At 38.8% G+C, this 23,361-nt stretch overlaps 1 protein-coding gene across 5 annotated transcripts in view; it reads left to right on the top strand.

The window, feature by feature from the left end:
• Positions 1 to 23,361, top strand: part of RUSC2 (RUN and SH3 domain containing 2) — a 90,863-nt gene that overhangs the window by 30,582 nt on the left and 36,920 nt on the right. For 2 of the 5 annotated variants that reach the window (XM_031945370.1, XM_003761763.4), the window contains exon 1: positions 11,823 to 12,635. The exons of 1 other annotated variant lie outside the window; for it this stretch is intronic. The gene's annotated coding sequence lies outside the window, so the exon portion shown is untranslated. Of the gene's footprint in view, positions 1 to 10,285; positions 10,710 to 11,822; positions 12,636 to 23,361 lie in introns of those variants that run through there. 2 more of the 5 variants (XM_031945369.1, XM_012543057.3) reach the window with 2 other exon arrangements.

Below are 23,361 nucleotides of genomic sequence, written 5' to 3'. Positions count from 1 at the left end.
GTGTAATTGCAGATTCATTTCAAGAAGTTTGAAGCACAAAGGGACAAAAACGCATACTCTTTCCAAGCAAACATGGATACAGAGACTTGGTCACTGAAGGCTGAAAGCAGTTTCAATGAACATGATTGATCTGTGGTAGCAAAGAAGAGAGCTGACTATGATTGGAGAGTGTTATTCTTGACAATCAAAATCAGATATGCACAGACAGGTGAGCAAATCTTGCAGAGAAGAAGCAAGACTCTGTGAACTCAACTAAGTTACCTATCCAGGGAGAAACCTCATGAGACTGACCTGAGGAGAGAGAGAGCACAATCTCTAGTTCTGGAGTGGAGATGACTTAAGCACATGCGTGTGCCTCATGACCATTGTACTCAAAAGTTCATGCCTACTGTTCCCATGGACATTATTTATGAAAGTATGTGCCCCATATTAATCAGAGAAATGTTTTGTGACTACTATTCTTCCTATGTTCAGGCTTTCCAGCTGTGTCCAATTCTTCATGGCCTCATGTTGGTCTGCCATTTCCTTCTCCAGCTCACTTTACTATGAGGGAATTGAGGCAGAGTTAAGTGTCTTGTCCAAGGTCATACAGCTAATAAGTGTCTGAGGCCAGATTTGAACTCAGGAAAAGGAGTCCTGTGCCTCCTAATTTATCATTCTTCCTATACCATTTTAGTAAATATCTTTACTTAGAGCTAATTGTATCTCCTGACTATTAAAAGAAATCAAATTGGTGGTGGGAGTTCAGACTCACAAGGTCCCAAAGACCTAAATCATAAACCTGTGATTGTCACATTTGGGCAGATGAGTATAAAAGTATTTAGTAAAATATTTCCACAATCATGAAGAATTAGGGGGAGGAATCTAGAAAGAACAGGGTGGAAACTGAGAACCTAGACCTAGCTGCACAATCACTGATCTCTGCAATTGATTTGAGTCATTGTTCCAACTCTCTTAGCCTGAATTCAGAAAAAAACATGGAATGTCAAGAGTGTCAGATTTCATCTGCTCCAATTTGCACATGTTCCAACATTATTGTTATTATTTGCTTGGTGTAATGAGGAAATGGGATGATAATATGCATGTGTGCTTGCCCTGCCCACATGTTGAACAAAACAAGGAAGGGGAGAGGCTTGCAGCCATCGAACAACTCAGTGGAGAGTAAGCAACTATCTTCCTTGATGCTAAGCCTATTAGTATCAGGAAATCCATGTTGCTAATAACTTTAGAATGCCAATTACTATAGTGGAGTGATTTCAAAGATCAAGCTGCTGTTCTGCTACTGCAGCTGCTTCTTCCAGTGTGTAATGTTTGTTTATTACCATAAGTCTCCAGCAAGTGGGGTTAGGTTGCCCTGAATTGTAATTCTCGTGGGCTTTTATTAGGCCACAGCCCTAAAAGATTAATAATTCACTTAGTATCAGAAAAAACACAATTCACAGTCAGAGGACTTTATATCAGATTTTAGCTCTTCTACTTCATGTATGATGTCAAGTAAGTTGTTTAACTTCTCTGAATCAATTTTCTCAGCTCTCAAATGACAGAATTGAATTAAAATTCCTTTTAGCTATAAACCTGAGGATCCTGAATTTTGAGGATTTTCCCTTTGTATAATCAGAGTTATTCATTAGCACCTAATTAGTGAATTTATTGGGAATTCCAGGTGAGGAAATGCATTATACCAATATAGATCAATAACTTTTCCTGCAACTTGTATTTTTAGAAAGCTATTTGGGACACCGTGAAATTAAGATATTTGCCACGAGTCATGCAGCCGGGAAGTGTCCAAAGAGAGGACTTTTGAATCCAGGCCTTTTTGAATGGGAATCTGGCTTTCTGTCCATGAAGCCAGGTAGCCTCTCAAATTATATACTTAACATATATTATAAGTGAAAGTGGCCTAGTGTCTAGAAAGACTAATTAGCATATTGAAATCCCATAGGATATTGTTATATAAAGGCATTGCCTGGACAGTATCCTGGAAGATTCCAGTTCAGGGTTGTATCCCTATTGCATGAAATTAATGTGTCTTTCTAAAATTTAAGCACAGCATTCATAGAGACACAGCATAGTGGATAAAGAGCTGGCCTCAGATTCAGCAAGACCTGGTATCAGGGACTGCCTGTTTACAAACTGACTATGTGTTGAAGACATACTGTCTTTCTTTTTGCCCATCTCTCCTGTCACCTACGTTCAAATCCTTGATGTCATCTTTGACTCCTTACTCTCACTCATCCTATATATCTAATCGTTTTTCCAATCTTGTCATTTTGCTTTTACAGTATCTCTCAGATCCATTCAGATCCTCATTACCTCTTATTTGGATTTTTGCAATAATCTTCTAGTTATTCTCCCTATCTCATAATTTCTTCCTACACAGCCCATTTTCCACACAGCTACTAATGTTGTTTTCCTAAAAAGCAGGTTTGACCATGTCATTTCCTTGCTCAGTAGACTCTAGTGGCTCCCTGTCACTTCAGAAATTTAATTTAAGCACCTCTATTTGGCATTTGAACCTAATCTAAATTTCCAGTATTATTATACATTACTTTCCTTGTTCCCCATGGTCCAGCCAAACTAGCCTTTTTACTCTTTATCATTATATATGACAAGCTATTTGCTGTCTCTATTCCTTTCTACTTTCTATCACCCTAGGCCTAGAATCCACTCCTTTCTCACCTCCACCTCTTGAAATTCCTCATTTCTTTTAGGGGTCAGATCAACTGTTACCTCTCACATGAAGCCTTTCCAATCTTCTTAGTTGCTAAGTACTCCCACCTTCACCCCAGTTGCCTTATATATATATGCAAAATCCCACAACTAGAAATAGATTGGGACAGCACATGCTAGGGATACCCTCACTCACCAAAGAGTCTTGGCTTTGTGCCTAACACTTAACAAAGGGGATCAAGCTCTTGTACTCTTGTGCCTCATTTTTTCCCCATTGGGACAACATTGGGGGAAATCTCTTACAGCTTAGACTTTATCTACTATGTCTGAGAGTCCTCCAGAATAAATTAATAGAATAATTTCTATAAATATATTCAATATATAAAATAGATGAGGTATAGGACTGCTATTTATTTCCTCTACCACAAAAGAAATGTTTAAAACACAAATGACTCATAAGTGTGCACTGACAGATACATAAAGCGTGATCCAGCAATCTGTGAGTTATTATACTCTCCTGGGAGAATGACACTCAAAACATTGAAACTTGAAACACTTTATTGTCTTCATCTTAGCCTTACTCTGCCTAAGCATCTCAGTGAAGCTGTCTGTTCTAGCAAGCTTGTTTTAGGCTTATCATCCTAACTGTGGTCATCTCCAGAAAATTGTGGATATCACCTCCCACTGAGCAAATAGTATCTTGGTCCAGGAGTTTAATCCTCTCAGACTCACAAGGTTGCTGCCAGGTTAGAACCAGTTTGGAAGACCTGGTCTCAGATTCACTCACCAGCACATGTTATTTCTGTCATAAGCAAGCAATCACTATCTCTACTAAGGAGAAGAGGAAAGTACTTTCCCTCATCACCATCCCCAATGAAAGGTCAAAGGAAAGGCTCAAAGAGTTCCAACATACTCTACAGATGAGAAAAGAAAGAGTAATCATAGAAACTGCCTTTCCTTTTAAAGTTAATTGAGCACTGTATGCAGTTCTTCTTGTCTCAGTCCTCTTTTACACAGCATGCCATCAGGAAACCAAGATACCAAGAAGGGGGGCTATCTCATCCCAAAATGAAAATCTTTCAATACTGCCAAGGAGGGGCTCTGTATACATCCTCATGTTTGTCACCCCAGTTATATCTATTTTGTAAATATTGTAAATACACATTTATATTTTCATGTCTGAGATCTTTAAGGGCAGGAACTGATCTGTATCTCAAGTATCTAGCATCTTTCAATACTGCCAAGGAGGGGCTCTGTATACATCCTCATGTTTGTCACCCCAGTTACATCTATTTTGTAAATATTGTAAATATACATTTATATTTTCATGTCTGAGATCTTTAAGGGCAGGAACTGATCTGTATCTCAAGTATCTAGCAAAGTGCCTTGACAGCATATAGTAAGAACTTACTAAAGGCTGATTGATTATGACCCTAGACAAGCCTCTGCATTTCTCAGTGCTCTGGGCAACTCTCCATCATGCAGAGGACCTGCCAATCTGCTTTGGGAGAGAGTGATTGCTCCCTAGGTTTCCATTACAGTGAGGATAAAAGAGAGCCTTAATAAAGGGATTGGGGGCGGGGAGGGGGGGAAGGCAATAGGATCAGGAAGAGCTTCCCTCTAACAGAAAGTAACTCCTAAACTGACTTTGAAGGAAGAAGAGAATTCTAAAAGAGAGATGAAGGAGAAAGTACAGTACAAGTATAGGGACCAGCTTTGCTGCATATGGAGGTGAGAGATGAAATTATTTGAGTTTTGAGAACAGCCAGAATTAATCAAATTTGGCCAAAATGTAGAAAGAATAAAGGAGAATAATGTGAAACAAGATTGAAAAGGCAGTTAAAGCCTAAATGTTAAGGAATTTTTATATTTTATCCTGGAGGTAATAGAGAGTCACTAATTTGGGAAACAACTTCCTCAGTATCGTAGAGGGTTTTACCATCATTTGAGCAAGGGAATTGCAATGATCTATTCTCTTCTGTCAAGAGTTTTGTTATATGAGTAGTACTAGTAAGCTATCATGTAAAATCTATCCTACATTTTTATTCAGAGATTTAAAAGGATTATACAGGTAAAATTATTCATGATAATGAGTGACATCTCAGACAGGATTTTTGGCCATTTTATATTACTGAGTTCCGCTTCTAGCCTACTCCAAGAAAAGGTCTCCTACCTTAACACCTACGCTGACCAGACATTACTCACCATTTGATTACCTGGTCATTGCCCTAAGAAATACTGAAAATGATTTGGATTTGAGGAGTAGTACTTTAAAAACATAAATAGAAACACAAAATGGCTTGTGACTTAGTCTTCACTCCAGGAGCTTAATAATGCCAGAAGTGAAATTCCAGAGGAGCTTTTTGAAGCTCTGTGTATAAGAGAAATGAGCCAGTCTGTCTGCTCCACCAGACACCCTCCAGAATGTTAGGGATACATTCCTGGATTCTTTGCTCCATAGGAGGATCAGCCCTAAAGAAGGGGAAAGGGTTTTTCTGCTCAAGACTTTCAAGGGCAGAACTTTGGGATTTTAGCCTTAGATACAGAGGCCCTAACATATCTTAGGGAGGTTCCAAAGTTATTCCAAAGGTTTTCAGTTGGCAGAAAATAGATTGGCTTCTAGAGTTTATAGAATCAAGAGTGGCACTTAGGGGCAGTACTGATACCTAAGGGCAAATTGACATTTCTCTTCAGGAATTCAACTCAATTCAAGTATTTCTTAAATTCTTTATTGTATGTGAGATAAACTAAACCAAGCACAAAATCTGTTGGTTTTTAAAAAGTAAAGGTTGATTTGGGGTTTCAAATCACAAAATTGCTTATATCCTGAGTAAACAAAGAAAAAAGCCCAAATCCTACTTCCTTACTTGAGTGTATTTTCTCAACCTATTAGACAAAGTCTGTTTATAAATCTTAACTGCTAAATGCTGGATCTACTGAAATTTAGAATATCAGTCAATGTTGTGCGGCTCATAAGTAAAGGATTGAGGTAAAGCTCCTCCACCTTGGGAAGCATTAAGAATTTCCCTTGAGGAAAATCAGAAACTTTATGAGCAAAATTACAGACCACTTTTCACACAAATTAAGTCTGATCTAACCAATTGGAAAAATATTAAATGCTCTTGGATAGGGCGAGCAAATATAATAAAGATGACAATATTACCTAAACTAATCTATTTATTTAGCCTATACCAATCAGACTCCCAAAAAACTATTTTAATGACCTAGAAAAAATAACAACAAAGTTCATATGGAAAAACAAAAGGTCAAGAATTTCAAGGGAATTAATGAAAAAAAAATCAAATGATGGTGGCTTAGCTGTACCAGATCTAAAATTATATTATAGAGCAGCAGTTACAAAACTATTTGGTATTGGCTAAGGAATAGATTAGTTGATCAGTGGAATAGAGTAGGTTCAAGGGATAAAACAGTCAACAAATATAGCAACCTAGTCTTTGACAAACCCAAAGATCCCAGCTTTTGGGATAAGAACTTACTGTTTGATAAAAATTGCTGGGAAAATTGGAAACTAATATGGCAGAAACTAGGCATTGATCCATACTTAACGCGACACCAAGATAAGGTCAAAATGGGTTCATGACCTAGGCATAAAGAATAAAATCATTAATAAATTAGAGGAACATAGGATAGTTTACATCTCAGACCTGTGGAAGGGAAGGTCTTTATGACAAAGCAGAACTAGAGATCATTACTGATCACAAAATAGAAAATTTTGATTATACCAAACTGAAAAGTTTTTGTACAAACAAAACTAATGCAGACAAGATTAGAAGGGAAGCAATAAACTGGGAAAATATTTTTACAGTCAAAGGTTCTGATAAAGGCCTCATTTCCAAAATATATAGAGAATTAACTCTAATTTATAAAAATCAAGCCATTCTCCAATTGAAAAATGGTCAAAGGATATGAACAGACAATTCTCAGATGAAGAAATTGAAACTATTTCTAGTCATATGAAAAGATGCTCCAAGTCATTATTAATCAGAGAAATGCAAATTAAGACAACTCTAAGATACCACTACACACCTGTCAGATTGGCTAAGATGACAGGAAAAAATAATGATGATTGTTGGAGGGGATGTGGGAAAACTGGGACATTGATTCATTGTTGGTGGAGTTGTGAACGAATCCAACCATTTTGGAGAGTAGTTTGGAACTATGCTCAAAAAGTTATCAAACTGTGCATACCCTTTGATCCAGCAGTGTTACTACTGGGATTATATCCCAAAGAGATTATAAAGAAGGAAAGGGACCTGTATGTGCACGAATGTTTGTGGCAGCCCTTTTGTAGTGGCTAGAAACTGGAAACTGAATGGATGTCCATCAGTTGGAGAATGGCTGAATAAATTGTGGTATATGAAAATTATGGAATATTACTGTTCTGTAAGAAATGACCAACAGGATGATTTCAGAAAGGCCTGGAGAGACTTACACGAACTGATGCTGAGTGAAATGAGCAGGACCAGGAGATCATTATATACTTCAACAACAATACTAGATGATGACCAGTTCTGATGGATCAGGCCATCCTCAGCAACAAGATCAACCAAATCATTTCTAATGGAGCAGTAATGAACTGAACCAGCTATACCCAGAAAAAGAACTCTGGGAGATGACTAAAAACCATTACATTGAATTCCCAATCCCTATATTTATGCACACCTGCATTTTTGATTTCCTTCACAAGCTAATTGTACAATAATTCAGAGTCTGATTCTTTTTGTACAGCAAAATAATGTTTTGGTCATGTATACTTATTATGTATCTAAGTTATATTTTAATATATTTAACATCTACTGGTCATCCTGCCATTTAGGGAGGGTGGGGGGTAAGAGGTGAAAAATTGGAACAAGAGGTTTGGCAATTGTTAATGCTGTAAAGTTACCCATGTATATATCCTGTAAATAAAAGGCTATTAAATTAAAAAAAAAAAAAAAAAGAATTTCCCTTGAGCAAGGAACAGAGAAATTTCTTTTTTCTTAAATATTTCCAGCTTTTCCTTAAGCATAGGTGATCCTAAAGGGTTGTTCCTTTTTTTTCCTCCTCACTATATAAGTCTCTGTATGTCCTTATCACTGATTATCTCTGGAATCTTTATATTCAATTCTAATCTGCCTCCTAAAGTCTAGTCCCATATCACTGACTCCCTGATAGGTATCTCCACCTGAATGCCCAATTTACATTTTATATTCCACATGTCCAAAAAAGCATTCAACATTTTTTGCTCTAAATCTACATCTCCCTCCTATTTATTAAAGAACTACTCAGTGGAAGGCACCGGGGGATACAGACAACACATCTTTGCCTACATAAGCTTAAATTATGGTAACATGGGATGGGTGGGATTGAGAGTGCAATATATAAACAAATAAACAAATAAAGGGGAAGATTGTACCTGACAAGTGCAAGATGGCGCCTGAGCCATCTTTGAATGATCAGTCAGAGATTCTTATCAGCATAGGTGAGAAGGGAAGATGTTGGCAGGGAAATACAAACAAGCAAGAGAGGAACTAATTTGGGAAACAACTTCCTCGGTATTGTAGAGGGTTTTACCATCTTCCCAGTTGGTTAAATTCAGGATTTTAGAGTCTCTATTTTTCCACCTCCCTCATTTACCAAATGCAAATCTTGTGCTCTCTCCTTCTCAAGATCTTCTATCTGCCCCCTTCTCTCCTCTTAGACAGCCACCACCCCCTTCTCTAGGCAACTGTTGTGATAACCTCCTAAGTGGTTTAACAGTTTCCAGTTACCTCTCTCATGTAACATTCACCTCCCTACTGAGAAGTCTTCCATTGGCTTCTGACATTTAAGACGCTCTGCAAATTGGCTACAGTCAGTCTTATCTCATATTTATTCCCCTTTGCAACACATTGTTCATTCCAGCCAAACTGGATTACAAGCTGTAGTCCAAATTTGACATTCCATCTCCTGCATGTGTACATTTGCAAAAATCATTTCTTATAGTACCTACAATGTCCTTTCTCCTCCTTTCTATCTCATAGAATCTTTTGCTTCCTTCTAGGTTCAGCTTAGCAGTCTTCTTTTATATACCTAATTGTTAATATCCTTCCCCTTTTAAATTATCTTGAATTGATTTGTACATAGATTGTAACTCATCTTCCATTATATAAAGTTCATGAGAACTTTTTTTGTTCTTTGTAGCCCTAGCAAACAACACAGTCATGTTTGTTGAATTGAAATTTCCAGTATCCTTAAGTTGGTAAGGTTAACTGGGACTAGGAGTACAAGCATACAAATTCCCAAGAGACTTACCTAGTTATTCTACAAACCAGAGACCAGATTATAACAGACTCCTATTTACAGAGGCCTGAGAATCCCAAGGAAGGGGGCAAAGTAAGATCCAGCTTACTCCTAGCAAGCAGTCACTGCTGTAGAAAGAAACCACCTGCCTAGTTGAGTAGGCCTCTCTTCCCCTCTTGTGCCTGTCATACCTGTCTTAGTGTTTGACTACAACTTATCTGGACAACAATCCTGGGAGGTTGGTAAGTTGGATTTTATTGATGAGCAAACTATGGCATGAAGAGTTCTCAGAATCATAGATCCCGAGCTCCCAAGTTTCCCCAGAGAGGCTAGGGCATAGCTAAGAATGAAATGAAGTTTCCTGCCTTGCAGACCAGGGCTTTTACTGTTGGGCACCATGCCTCTATCCTAGATATGGCTAACCTCCAGGCAGAAATTAAATCAAACCCATATCTCTACAGAAGTTTGGTTGTTTCTGAGATTATATAGTTTTTGAAAATCAGAATTGCATGGAGTGCCTACTCTTTACCTCCCTCAGACTACTCCAATTCTTGGCTTGTTGTTTCTATCTTGGTAGTGAGTCAGTTGTGAATGGAAAGCCCAGGAGTCACCATTGATGTACTCATAGCAGCATTTCTGCATTCCTGAATTCCTTCCTGGTGTGTTGTGCATTTTTATCATTCCCCAGGAGCCCAGTGTTCACAATGTGCATGACTTCAATAGGCACTCTGGCTTTCAGGACAATACCCCAGCTTCCAGTTGCCCCACAACTTGGTGAGAATTGGGGGAGGAGTCTCTGAACAGGGAGCTTCAGTACTTGGTAGGTAGAGAAAAAAGGGGACAAGAAGTTTTCTAGTGTGAGTTCATGGGTGGTAGCTACCCGGGATGAAGAAACACTGTTTCTCTGTGTTTGTTCCTTACATTGTCTTTTCTAGGTAAGTAGAGGAAAAAGTTGCAAATAAGTTTGAACAAAATTCAGTATCTTTTATGATGTCTCCAGTAGATTTTTTTTTCCCCTTCTTTCTTTAAAATTTCACCACTCATTATTATGCGAACCATGACCACCTTAGAGAGCTAACTCTGTTTTGCCTGTAGACATTTCCTTTGGTGTCTTTCAGGGATCTTTCTGTGTAAAAACAAAGTACCTTTTTTCTTTTCCTTTTCTAATCAAATCCATACATATTAATTGAGCAAATAATCTGCATGATTCACAATCACGGTCTTTTAACTAGGAGGTCATGGGACTAAAATTCCTAAACAATGACTCTCAAACTGAGGTCTATCAGAGATTTGGTGACAGAGCTTACTGGATGCTGAGCCTCATTTCAGCCTCAGATAAGCCGAGTGAGAGTCCTACCCCTAATCTTCATTACTGCTTCTCATGGGGTACTTAAAGAAAGACTCAGTTTTGTCTGGAGACCAATTGAGCTGTGCTGGTTCCCAGTGGCCCTAGAAAAGCACAGGGTTGCTCTTGAAGTAGAAAGCTGCCCTGGATTTGGGCAATAACCAGTAGAACTTGATGCTGACGCCAGAGTGTAAAAATAAACACCTCCCACAGTGTCTTCTCAACCCGTTTGGCATCAGAGCTGCTATTATTAACCTGAAGGCCTCACAGGCAGCTGTAATGGGCAGACAACAGCCTGGACGGGACCCATCAAGCCAGATTGGGAGTTTGCTGCCTTCCCCTCGCACCTGGGGAGGCCGGATTCAAAGCCCCAGAAAAAGTGTGGCCAGGCTAAGAACATGCTCTACTTCAGGTAATGTCAGAGGTGGACTTTACAGCTTTGGCCTTTTGGTCAGAACCCTTGGACACTTTTTTGAAAGAGTTCTGGATTTCAGAGAGCCTTACATTATTTGGCTAAATAGTTGGGGGAGTAAGTAAGGGAGGAGGAGGGATGGGGTGTTACAGAATGATTGACCAACTTTATTTGTAATTTTTATCCCATTTTTCCAAAGATGGAACATGGGAGATAAGGAGAGGGAAATAAAAGATGGCATCCTTTTCTGCTGGTACTTAGGTTTTCTCTTCTGAGCCTCTCTTTTTGTTTGAAAAGTGTAGAAACAAAGAGCAAGGTAGAAGAAGAAAATCCTTAACATTTAGTTTCTTCTCCTCATTCTAACCTCTAGCAAGCAGCAAAATTCAGATTAGAAACAAGCTAATCCTCAGAGACTTTGTGAATGATGCTGCTGCCTGCCTCCCATACCTTATCTGGGAGCTTCCTAGCAGCATTGATTTCCAATTATATTGTGTAGTTTTGGGGGGACTGTGTTTGAGCAATATAGCCTACCTTTACTTGTTCTTTTATTCCGTGGTGGCAGAAGGAAGGTTATTGGAAAAAAGGTAGGGACCCCAATGACCACCTACCAAAAGATGACCCAAGTCAAGCATGTCAAGGTAAAGTAATGGAAATCCAGCTACTGCTTCTTCAACAAGGTATTCTCAAATCCCTCTTGTCACTGATAGGGTTGAGATAAGTTTAGTAGATGTAGGCAGAGAGATAGCTTAGTTAATTGAGCCCTGGACCTGGATTCAAGATCTGAGTTTATATTCAGCCTCAGACACTTACTAGCTGTGTGATTCTGGGCAAGTCATTTAGCTTCTGTTTCCCTTAGTCCATTAGAGAAGGAAATCACAAATCACTCCAGTATCTTTGCTAAGAAAACCCCATGGATTGTAAAGGGCAGCTTTGTGATACAGTAGATAGAGCACCAGGCTTGGTGTCAGGAAAATCTGAGTTTAATTTAAATCTGACCTCAAACACTCACAGATTTGCCAAGAAAATCGGGGCCATGGGTAACAAAGACTGACCAGACTGAACAACAACAAAGGATAGAGAAGGGGGAAAAAAAAAATCCGCCCCCACAATGCAATTGGGAAAGGGCTTTGACCTGGGGAATAGATCACATTGGCCTTGAGGGCACTGATCTCTTTCTTGAACTTTGGCTGAGTCATCTATCTGGGAAGTGAGTGCTGCTGCTATGGGCAGAGGGGCTAGAAAATTGGAGCTGAAGATTGGCTTCTTTTGCCCATCTGGGCACTGTGGATGGTGCTAAGAGAGAGGAACACGTGAGTGAATGCCAGCAGCTTCTCCCTCCCTGGGCTGCCCCTCCCATCTTTCCTCTCTGTAACGGGCTCTGTGTAATCCAATCTAGATTCTTCTCCTAGCCCACTTCACTGCGCATCTGTGGCCCTTTATTTACAGCGGAGCTTCTCATGAACCAATTGGGCAGCAGCTTGCCAGCCTGCTCTCCTCAGTCCACTGCCTAGGGGGAGGGGAAAGAGGGAACACCCCGGCCTTGCTCCCAGGCCTTGAAGCGGCAGGGAGCAGCAGCAGCAGCAACACCCCTAGAAGCAAGAGATTAGCCTCTCAAGACTGAGCCTGAGAAGAGCCTAGCTTGGACAGTTCCTGCCCCACCCATCCCTGCTCCTGCCTACACCAAGTCAGCTCTGAAAAAGAGAGCGACAGCCCTGAACCTCTAGAGCAATCTTAGCTCTGCCTCTCAGCTCACACCCTTGGGAAAAGGCTCCTCTTCCTGCAAGGATCCGTGCTTTCTGCAATTGCCTGCCTCCCAGATCTTCTCCTGCATCTGCAGAGGTTTCATTTCTTCATCTTCCGAGCCTGGCTGCCCCCTGCATTCTCCATCCTTATCTCCGAAGAAAACATTCTAGGGTCAGACTCAAGGTAGGCCCTGATTTTTCTAAGGCCTAAGTCCCTGTAACTCTCCCGTTTCCCTAGAGGGAACTGAGCCCCTATCTTCAGGGACTTATCAGAGCTCTGTTTATAATTATGGTAGTTAGAAACTAAGGTACCGAGGAATGTAAGTTATTATTAATGGGGGGGGGGAGAAGGGGGGAGAGAGAAAGAAGGGAGGTGAGGTTTGTTCATATTCTGCTGTAGAGTCTTTCTCTTTGGCCTGGCTTTACTGTGGTTAAAGATAGACTAATTGCTCCCAGGGACCTTCTGAGGTCTTCTGGCTTAGCTCTCTGTCTGCAGGCAGAAACTACCAAGTGATCTAAGTAATGTCTGAGGTCCATTGGCTGCCTAAAACTTGGGAAAATAGTTGGTGTTTCCTAACCTTCGTTCAGATCCAGGAGATAACATGTCTCTTTTGTGATGGGAATGACTGCCCTTGGGCAGAGGATATTTGGGAGTGGTTAGGAAATATATATCTGGGTTTAATCTGCCTATTGTGGGGACTGGGGAAAGAATAACCCCCAAAACAAGTCTTTGCCTCTTAGTTCATTTTTGCCTCATTTGAAATTCAGAATATACATTCATATCCATTCATGCTTAGCATTCCAGCCTGGAGATTAAAGATTTGTGGGAGTTTGGCTCCCCAAAGAATTTGGTTAGATTTTATATGAGGTCACAGTGGCCAGGTTCAGGAGAAGTGGTGGATTTGTGCTTTGGGATTTTGTTGCTTTGGGCAATAAGCTAAAGACCTCTTCTTCATAGAGAGCATCCTATTCCACCTAAATGGTCAGTGATAAGCAGTTTAGGGGCAGTCTTTTGTGGTGTTGTAATTGGCTCTTAATCAAATATTGGCCTTCCTCGTGAGTGCCTTGAGAACCTATGGATAGGAAATATTTTGAACATAAATATCAAAATTAGCTGTGATCCTATGATTCTAAAAGAGAACAGTAGAATAAGTAGGAAGCAGCTGGGTGTGGGTGGGCTGGTCCTTCAGCCTAGAGATCTCATTGCACATTCTCAGCGTGCTGGCCTCAGATTTGAGTCCAAAATAACACCACCATGGTTGGGTCCCTAGGGTCATTGCTGTAGCCTTTTACGGGAGAGTTGGACTAATCTATTAACATGGCCAGGTGCTCTTAGGTACCTGATAGGTGATTTCTTTTGCATTCTACTTGTAACCTAATCTTGGGGTCCAATAGTTTACCAACAATGTCTTAGCCTTCAAAGTTTGTCCCTTCATGTTTCCCTCCCACTCTAGATATAGTGAGAGCTTCTAGGATTAGAAGAGCAGGCTGATGTAGGATATGAAAAGGCTTTTCACATTAGCCAGACATATAGGAGAATACTCTTTTGCTCTGTTTTTCAGTAGCTAGTGAAGAAGGCAAATCTTTCTCTTGGAGGAGCAACAAAGCAATAAATGATTGCTCTGAGATTATACCACACCCTAACATTTCAGACTTCAATAAGACTAGACTGAGGTGCCTACTGTTTTTCTAGCCCTGTACACCAGTAGAGGATTACAAATGACAACTAGCCAATCATAAGGGGGGAATTAGCCCTAAATTGATGACATGAATACTTGCCTTTTGTCTGATTCCAAAACCTTGCCAGCACCAGTTTCTAGGAAATTTAGAGCTTTCTCTAAATCTCAAAAAAAAAAAAAATTTTTTTTAAATTCTTAATAGTATTTTATTTTTCCAGTTACATGTAAAGATAGTTTTCACCATTCATTTTTTGTAAGATTTTGAGTCACAAAATTTTCTCCCTTCCTCCATTATCTCCCCTCCCATGACAACAAGCAGTCTGATAAGTTACACATGTGCAATCATTTTAAATATTTCCAAATTAGTTGTTCCATAAAAGGAAAATCAGGACAAAAGGGAAAAGCCATGAGAAAAACAAAACAAACTAAAAAAATAATAATAAAAGTGAAAACAGTATGTATGCTTCGATCCACATTCAGTCTCCAAAGTTCTCTCTCTAAATGTGGATGGCATTTTCCATCCCAAATTTATTGGAATTATCCAGGATCACAGTATTGCTGAGAAGAACCAAAACCATGACACAAGTTGATCACACAATCTTGCTGTTGCTATGTACATGGTTCTCTTAGATCTGCTCACTTCATTTGGTATCAGTTCATAGAAGTCTTTCCAGGCTTTTCTGAAGTCAGCCTACTCATCATTTTTTATAGAACAATAGTATTCCATTAATTTCATGCACCATAACTTATTTAGCCATTCCCCAGTTGATGGGCATCTACTCACTTTCCAATTTCTTGCCACTACAAAAAAGAGCTGCAAGAAACATTTTTGCACATGTGGGTCCTTTCCCCTCCTTTATGCTCTGGGATACAGAACAGTAGTGATACCTCTAGATCAAAAGGTATGCAGAATTTGATAGCCCTTTGGGCATAGTTCCAAATTCCTCTCCAGAATGGTTGGTCATTTCACAAGTCCACCAACAATGCATTAGTATCCCAGTTTTCACATATCCCCTCCAACATTTATCATTATCTTTTTCTATCATCTTAGCCAATCTGATAGGTATGAAGTGGTATCAGAAAGTTGTTTTCATTTTAAACAGAAAAATTGTTATTGTTATTGTTTTGTTTTTATTTAGGCAGTTGGGGTTAAGTGACTTGGCCAGAGTCACACAGCTAGTACGTATTAAGTGTCTGAGGCCCAATTTGAACTTAGGTTCTCCTGACTCCGGGGCCGGTGTTCTATTCACCACACTATCTAGCTGTCCCAAAATTGTTACTTTTGTAGGGCTTTGGAGAGACAGAGATTGCTTGAACTGTTTTACAAGTGGTAACTGGTCTCTAATGGCAAAGACTAATCAAGGATTTTAGAGAAGCAGTGTAAAGAACTCTAGATTTGGAAGCAGAGGACCATGGTTTAAACTTGACTGCCAAGCTACCTATATAACCCCAATAGTTAAATCCGTTTCTCTGGGACCTAATTTTCTCATTTGTAAAATGAAACTATTGTATCAGATAATAGTAGATGACAGTTATATAGCACTGAAGGTATTCAGAGTCAATGCCTACTTTGAGTCAAATCCAATTTGTCACTTCTCTTCCATAAAGCCTTCTCTGATCATCCTAGTCCACACTGACCACCTCCTCTGAATTCCTATAACATGTATTGCCTATACCATTCATTAACAATTTAGCTGCTATACATTAAATCAAAAGTTGTTTCTGGGAGCTCCGCAATGCCTTGCACATTGTAGGAGTCACTAAAGGTGATGGGAACACATGATCCCTACTCTTAGTTCCTCAGGGAACTCCCAATCAAATGGGCAGGGATAGAGTGTATCATTGTTTAAATGGCTTTTTAGTTAGTTGGTAACTTTTTTCCCTTATTGATGGATGGGTCACTCAGAATATGTAAACATTAAAGCCAAACAAGGAATCAAATGGAAACTGTCATTCACACAGAGGTAACCAAAACGTGTGTAGTTAGTTTGTGCCATGTACTCTCATCCTCAGAGATCCTTGGCAACCCCAGAGAAACTTCTAAGGCTTCAGGTTATAAGAAGTCTAGCCAACAAATACTTTTGTCTTGTCTTTTTTTCCCTATACTATACACTTTAATTAGTATTATTCCTGGTGTTCTCTTGCTATTCCATCCTTAACCTAACATGGCTTCCTTAAGCTACAGAGAAAACCCTGGACTTGAAATTCTCCCCTAAGTCTTAGTCAGAGCCTCTTGAAAAAATGACTTTTTTTTTTAAATAAACCCCCATATCAGGCTGTTTAACAGGTACAAATCTTCTTACTCACTGTGTTCATCTGTGACCTCTAGACATGTTTTTGTCATTAAACGTAGTCATCACTGTTATTATCATTAACGTCTCAAAATATTCATGTCCCCATTACTGTGGACATTACTGTCCATCTGCTCTACTATGCTATATTCTGATATAAGCTATATGTGACTAAATAACAAGGTCATAGACCCCTGACCTTGTAGAGTTTACTGGCTAACTGTAAAAGAGCCAGTTGGATTTCTAGAAGTCCAAAATGGATAGTAATAAAAATAATAATAGCCACCAAATATTAAAAAAAAAAAGCTCATTCTCTTTGCTATTTGGAGTCAGTTTAATGGAATATACTTTTTTCTGCTTTGTACAATTGATTTACAGATTTACAAATCACTTTTCATGCAACAAGTATATAGGATAGATAATACAAATATTATTATTACTCTGTCATACATATAAGGAAACATGCTGGGAAATTATTTTTTGTTGTTGAATCGTGTCATTTGTATCCTACTCTTTGTGACCCCATTTGGACCTTTCTTGGCACAGATATTGGAGTGGTTTACTATTTCATTTTTCAGTTCATTTTACTGATGAGGAAATTGAGGCAGACAGGTTTAAGTGACTTGACCAAGGTCACACAGTAAGTTTTTGGGATGGGATTTGAAATCAAGAAGATGAGTCTAATTGATTCCACACCCCATTCTTTTTCCAATAGTTAATAAATGTCCAAATTGGAATTCAAATTCAGATGTCTTAATTCCAAGGACAGTACATATGTATATGACAGACCATGCAGAGAAAAAAACAGAAAAGTTTGGTGTAAATCAGAAGAGAGAGTCAGCAACATACTTGACTATTTGGGCCATTTTGTGATAGGAATATGAACATTGGATTAATATCTTGGACATGGCATATGAACCATTTAGGGCAGGTTTTTTTCCCTAAAAATTTTGAACTTTGTGAAATCTAAAAATTATTTATCTGACCCCAACTGATGTTTGCATTTTTTTAGAGGTCAGAAAGGAAATAAGACATTTTGTTTCATCAACCCTTCTAGTTTGGTCCAGACAGGAAAGCAGATTTGAATAGAAATGGATGAAGAATTATCCTTGGCCTAATAATAGAGGCCAAGAAGAGACTTTGTCCTTTTAGTGTTACCATGATTAGAAGAGGAATCATGAATCCTTGAGACTAGAAATGACCCAAGCTTCATAAGATCAGAGTTAGTCCAGATATTCAAGAACAAGGATCTTTAGATCTCCCAAGCCATCTCTGAGCCAAACTGGCCATGAAATAAAGAAAAGCTCTATTCAGTGTTATCCGCAAGGTGAATTTTAATACTGGCCTCTATCTCATGAGTTTTTGTACCTTACTCTGGGATTAGGAAATATGAGGCTTCACAGCAGTGACAGGCCTAAGATTTTTTTTTAAAGGGAAACTTGTTTTCTACACAGAGAACCATTGTGTCAACTGGGACCTATGCCAGGCAGTGTTGCTTATTTGGGGGGAAGCAGTCACATTTCTTAGAGTGACTGACTGCACACATACTCCAGAAGTGCTCCAGTCAATTAATCCCAGGGGGTCTTTTTTGCTGATCACACTACCTTCTTGGATTCCAGGACATTAGTCTTCATAGTCTTCCTAGACAAAGAATAGAGTGATATTCAGATAAGTTAGATATGTAGTCCTATAGCTAAGGAAAGCTCCTGGGAAGAATCCCAAGCTGCTCTCTCATCCAAAAAATGGAGAAAAAAAATAAATGAGGACCAGAGAAGAATAAAAAAAAAAAAAAAAAAACCACAGTTGTCATTCTATGGCTATAGTACTTTCCAATGAAGAGTACAAATAAGCCTTAAAGAATGTCAGGTAAAATAATAAGTTAATGATAATAGGAAAATCTGGAAATGGAGATGAGATCTAGCAGGGATAAGGAAGGATCTTGAAAGAGAAGTAGATTTTAGACAAGTAGAGAAAAAAAAGGAAGGCAATTTAGACAGAATAGTATAAGCAAAGCCATAGGGACCAGAATGTATGTGATATGTATGGATGACAGTGGGTAAGTAGACTAGTTTAGTTGGATATAAAGCATCAGAAAATACAGTAGTAGTAAAATAGAAGATTTAAGATCAGAGCCATGAATACCAATATTCATGAACACAATATTCTCAGAAGATCAATATGGCTGTACGTATTCTGAATGTGAAGACAAATGGGACAGAGACTTGTTGGGAGAGTACTACTACTACAGTAATCTAGGTATAAGAATGAGAAATGGAAATGGAAAGAAAGGATGAATATAAAAGGTACAAAAGGAGAAATGGAAATGGCTTAGTAATGGACTTTGTGTGTGTGTGTGTGTGTGTGTGTGTGTGTGTGTATAAATTAGTCAGAGATGACTAATATTTTGAAATTGAGTGACTGGAAAAATGATATAACCATTAACCAAAATAAAAACACCCAGAAAGGAGACAGGGCTTAGGGTAAAGAGGGAGGTATGATAAATACCAGTTTTGGACAAGTTGAATTTGATATGCTCAGGCAGTCCTAGATGATTGATTTAAGCTAAAAGTTAGAATGTAAAAAGGCAGTTATTGAAAAGGGGAAATGGGCGGAGGCAGTGTAGCTAGATGTTTTCAGTGGGTAGCATGCCAGACCTGGATTCAGAAGGATTCATCTTGCTAACTTCAAATACGTTCTAAGTGTCTAAGAACACTTGTTCTTAGAACACTTACTAGTTGTGTGATCCTGGACGGGCCAAATAACCTATTTTCTTGTTCAATGAAATGCATTTCTTACCCAACTCTCTATGTCTGTATATGTGTGTTCTTTCCTTTTGTTTTTGACCAGTTTTATTGAGTGAGATTCAAGTTATCAGCTGCACTGCCTTCTCCCAACCTCCTACTTCTTGGTTTGACTAGATGTCTACTTGTGCACCCTTTTTATGTATGATGCTTGTCATTCTCTTCTTTTCTCTACTCTCTCTTTTAGTATAGTCTTCATTCCTTTTCTTTCTGTTTTTTTTTGTTTGTTTGTTTGTTTGTTTTTGAAGATCATCAATAAAAAACAGAACTACTTCCAGGCCTTGTCTAATTAGGCTCTATTTAAACCCTAATGAAGATAGGGTTCATTGGGAACACATATAACCGCATATTTAAATGTAAGCAGTTTATCATTGTTCATTCATGTTTATCATTTTATATCTATCGTTACCACTACTGTATTTGAACTTGAGTTTCTCTGGTCTTTTTATCAGGAATATTTGAAAGTTTTTGGTTTCATTAAAGATACATCTTTCCTATGAAGAATTGCACTTAGTTTTGCTGGGTGAGTTATTTTTGACTGTAAGTCTATGTCCTTTGCCTTTTGGAATATCATATTCCAAGTTTTCCACTCTCATACAATGATGGCTGCTAAATCACGTATGGCCCTGATTGTGGCTTTTTGGTACTTAGAGTTTATCTTTCTGGCTGCTTGCAGTGTTTTACTTTGACCTAAAAGATCTATGGCTATGCTGTACCAGAGATTTTCCTTTTGGAATTTTTTTCAGAATGGTGACTGCTAGGTGCTCTTAATTTCTTTTGCTTTTGGGTTCTAAGAGATCTGTGACATTTCTTGTTTTTTCCCCCACTGAGGAAATTGGGGTTAAAGAGACTTGCCCATGGTCACAACAGCTAGGAAGTATTAAGTGTCTGAGGTCGGATTTGAACTCACTCCTGACTTCAGGGCTGGTACTCTATCCACTGTACCATCTAGCTACCACATGATAGTTTCTTAATGCCCGGGATCTACTTTTGGTCATTGTGTTCAGATATTCTTAGTCCAGTGATTCTTAATTTTTTTTCCTTGATATATTTCTAGATCAGTTGTTTTTGCTTTGTGATCCTTACATTTTCTTCTATTCTTTCCCAACCTTTTTATCTTTTTTTTTATTATTGTTGCATTATAAAGTCATTGGCTTCCAAATGTTTGATTTATTCTAATATTTAGAGAGTCTGTTGCTTGGGTAAGATTTTGTACCTCTTGTACCAAACTATTAATTTCTTCTCCAGTTATTTCTTCCATGACTCTCATTCCTTCTCTAATTTTTCCTCAGGTTGGTCTTATTCCATTTATAAAAACATTTTTTTAACTTTTCAAAAAACTCTTGCTTCATGAAATCCAGGAATTCTAGTTGGATTTTTGTGCCCAAGATATGTTTTGCTCCAAGGTTTTGCTTGTAAATGTTTTAGAGTCATTTTCTTCTTCTGCATTTGTGTCTTTAAGTATTCCTTGCCACCATAATAGGAAATTATGAAGTTCTTTTTTGTTTGTTTGTATATTTTTCTAACCTGCTTCCTAATATCAGACAAGCTATAAGACTGACCTATGCAGCACTTTTGGAGTGAAAGTCTATTGCTGCTTTCTGGGATTATTGAGTATTGTGTTATTCTAAGATCTCAAGGAAAGGGTGGATTCCTACAAGTTTTTAGTGTTCCCAAATTGGATTGATCTAGGGCAGAGTTTTAATTGCTTGTCCCTGCCCCTCATGTCTACAAGTTCCTGATCTCGTTTGGGTCTGAGCAAGAGTAGATTGCTGTTGGATTTCACCCTTCTCAGAGAGCTAAAAAGCTCTATTGGTTCAAGTGGTAGAATTGTGGGCCTTCCTTTGGAAGGAATTCCTGTCTTGCTTATTCATTTGAATGCTAATGCTGGAAGTGAAACCCTGCTCTGAATCTGGGGTCTTAGCTACAACAACTCTGTTGCTGCTGCTGCTATTGTTGGGTTTTGAACTTCAGGGCCTTTCTACTTGGGAATACTATTCTGTGCACAAACTCCCTTCTCACTTCACTCTGGGAATGGGCAATATATTTGTCATTTGGCACCTGTCCCATTGCAATGCCCTGGTATAGGTCTAGGAATAACTCAGTTTGAGTCTGAAACCTCTCATTTCCCTTGTACACAATGGTCTAGGCATTACATTCCTGGACTGATTGTCTTCACTGTCCACAGACCTCTCTCCGTATGCTGAGCTGAGCTGGACAAATGACTCACAGTGACTTTTCCTGGATTTCTCCATCGAAATTCGATCTAGTGCAGATATGTTTGGAGGAGTTTGTGAAAGAGAGTTCACTGCATTGCTCCTACCACTCTGCCAAATTAGCTCTACCTCCTATCTGTCACTCACCTTAACTTGAACAAAAGTGCTCCTTTCCTCAGCAATCTTCTCGCCACTTGGGAAAGTAGAGTACCCCAGTGGACCCTGGAAGTATGCTTTGGTATTGTAGTAACTTGGCTGTCAGCACTGGATACCCTTTTCAAGACACAATGATTTGAGGATGTGGCTACTAGGCTATCTGTGGTCCTACATAGAATAGCTTGAATTTGGAATGAACCTTAACAAGTAACCCTAGGGAGACTTAACAGTCCCTTCTTAACTGAGTATAAAGACATGGGTGATTTTGAATGACCTGATCATCATCTTGTCATCCTTGTGTTTCAAAAATCATAGCTCAGAGCTCTCTATGGGAAAGAGTCTTTCTCTACCTACCTACTATAGTGGTGGACACTTTGTCATCTCCCATTATCCTCAAAAGTGCTTTATTTATGTGGAAAGCCCTATTTGTCTAGAGAGCTGCCCCAAACTCCCGTTGAGACTTCACAACTTATATGATGATCTAGCAGTAAAGACCCATAACCAAAACCTGATCTAAGCCAGGATCTAATTGTATCTGAAGCAAAATTGTGATAGAAAGTTAAAAAGAGGTGAATGAGACTATAAATCCAATCCATCATACCCATTTCTTTTTAAATTGTCATCTATTCCCTTGTTTTCATTCATTGGGAAACTAGAGGAATTCTGTTCTAACTCTCCACTTTAGCCACCTAAAAAAGAGACAAAGGACAATACCCATTTGGAGCCTCTAATTAGTTTCATTGACTTTGCAAGTTCCAAACCAGTGAAACTCTGCAATTGACAAAACTCTGAGCTGTCTCCATTAGAACATGATCTCATTAGCCATTTTTCTACTGATACATTAGGTTTCTGTTTAAACTCCTGCAATCTCCCTAGTTCCTTGCTGGTGAAAGCATATCTACCTTCTGAATCCCCTATGGAGTAAATCATTCACTGGAATCTAATAATGGGATAGGCCTAAGGCTTTTTTTTTTTTAACCACCTGTACTAGTTCCCAATCCTCTTCTCCTAAGTCCTGTTCTCTTCACTTATAGCCCTAATCCTAGCAGGGTTTAGCATCTTTTCTAGAGAATGGCCTATCAGTCCTCACCCCAATTAATATTGCCTTCTTTCCCTATGCTCTTATTAGATCCTTAAACTACTTCTGTTTTCAAGGTATGGTCCTTAAAGTTCTTGAAGTTTATTCATCTCTGCCTCTAATTGTCCAATTCACAAAAACAATTTCCCCATTTTCCTTAATGTTGGTGGTTTTGAAATTCATTAACAAAAGCCAAGGAATACTTAATTTTGCTGTATTTCTACTTTACTTCTCAAGTTTCTTAAACGTCCATTGGGCTAATACTAAAAGGTAAATGGGAACTTTCCTCCTTACTCTACCCAAGGAGATTACCCATGTATCCCAAATAAATCTGCAGCTATAAGGTGCCAGGTCCTGTGTATGAACATCCAAGCATTTGAGGATACTTCTGCAATACTTTTCCCCTAGTTCAATAAATAAATTAACCATGAAATTATCGCAAACAACTTCTGCTTACCACACTAGATATATAAGGCCAAGTGTATCTCAGGCCAATCCAGTATTTCAGGCTCAGGACTAGAATGCAGTGAGGCACTTAAAACTAACAAATCAAATAAAGCAATTTTACTGGTGACAAAGGCTTTAAAAGAAAGAAATTTCCTAAGTGCTAATAATGGAAGAACACAGAGAAGAAAACTAAGTCTGGATCTTTAGGAATGCTTGCATTTGAGTGGAAAAAGGAAATAGTG

The sequence above is a fragment of the Sarcophilus harrisii genome, chromosome 1 (genome assembly GCF_902635505.1).
Source record: "Sarcophilus harrisii chromosome 1, mSarHar1.11, whole genome shotgun sequence".
Classification (NCBI taxonomy): domain Eukaryota; kingdom Metazoa; phylum Chordata; class Mammalia; order Dasyuromorphia; family Dasyuridae; genus Sarcophilus; species Sarcophilus harrisii.
The sequence above is the reverse complement of the archived record's forward strand: the minus strand, read 5'-3'. Positions and strand labels throughout refer to the sequence as shown.